Here is a 1,538-nt window from a genome sequence, read left to right as displayed (position 1 = left end):
CCGCCGCAATGGGGCGTCGCGTGGATGAGGTTAGACGGAAGGGTCTGCCAACCTTCGACTTCTTCATCCCTCTAAACTCCTGCGCGTTCCTCTTGGGATCGTTCGCTTCTCCTTCCCCGACGAAAGTTTCGCCTCGTCGCAGGTGCCCTCAGCTTCCTCCTCCTCTCTCTCTCTCTCTCTCTCTCTCTCTCTCTCTCTCTCTCGCTCAGGACCTCGATCTCGATCGCTCACCTTCAACTCGGTCTCGGTCTCGGTCTCGGGCGGTTCAATATAGCTAATAGGAAATCCCTGCTGATTCACACCACATCGAGCATGCTGTTGCTTATTGCCATTGGAATTATCCTCGGTTTAGGGGCTACGCTCGAGTAGATTTGCAGGATTAGGGTTTTATATGGAGTCCATAGATCAGAGGTTAGTCGGAGGTGATTGTGCCCTAATTGAATTTGGTAACTGTTGTTGCCTCTCCAACTAAGAACATCTCCAACCCAAAATGTTGTAGTTTTTACACCAAATCACTGTTTCATCTTCAACCCATTACACCAAATGTTACACCAAAAAGAATATTTATTTTATTATTCTTATCTTTTAATATTTTTATCTATTTAAAATATTTAACAAATTATATAATTATATAATTCATTATATATATTTAATTATAATAATATATTTTATGAATAAAATAAAAATATAAAAGTAATTGCTAAATCAAATTAAAATATAATTTTCATAAATTCAACTAAAGATTACATATAAATAGCAAAAGAAAAAAAAAGTTTGTTTCGGTATTTCTTCTCGTAAGATCTTCCATAAAAAATTTTCAAAAAAATAAAAAATAATTGCGCCTATGCTACAGTATTGCGTCATTTCTGGTGCAACACTGTAGTATCCCGCTATTTTAACGGAATATTTGGCGTTCTATTAGAACGCCAAAACACTCCAAAGTGGAGTTTTGGCGCTCCATTAGAGACGCCCTAAGAGTCGGAGATTAAACAAATTTTGAAAATCAAATCATTTTCAAACTTATTCATCAAAAACTACCTATTTAAAACTTATTTGACAAAATAGGCTGTTTTTAAAGAGGTCTCAATTATTGAAAACCAAATTTACAATTATTTTAAAAAGGTCGTATTTTACAATTATTTTTGAAATAATCTTAAGTAAAGCATGGTTTATATGTACTCGCGTCAACTTTTAATAAAATTAATTTGAAACGACGATTGGCCTAGAATAAAAGTCATAAAGGATACTCTTATCACAACATGGGCCTTCATTCATACGAAGGCCTTTACTAGGTGCAAACTTAAAGGACAGGGGCCTAATACCGAAGGAATAAAAAAAAGAGGCGAGGGCCAAATACCGAAGGATAGAATAATAGTATGCTAGTATAATACATGCTTGGACCAATCAAATCAATTATATTTGAGGTACATTAGAGATAAATTTCCGTTAATATATTGTTCTTGAACTTAAGGGGCTGTTTGGTTCGCTTTAAAACCCCGTGGAAATCTTTTTCTTCGCCCCCACGTCAGATTTTTCAC

This window comes from Asparagus officinalis, chromosome 2, assembly GCF_001876935.1.
Source record: "Asparagus officinalis chromosome 2, Aspof.V1, whole genome shotgun sequence".
In the NCBI taxonomy this organism is placed as follows: domain Eukaryota; kingdom Viridiplantae; phylum Streptophyta; class Magnoliopsida; order Asparagales; family Asparagaceae; genus Asparagus; species Asparagus officinalis.
Note: the sequence above shows the minus strand (reverse complement) of the source record.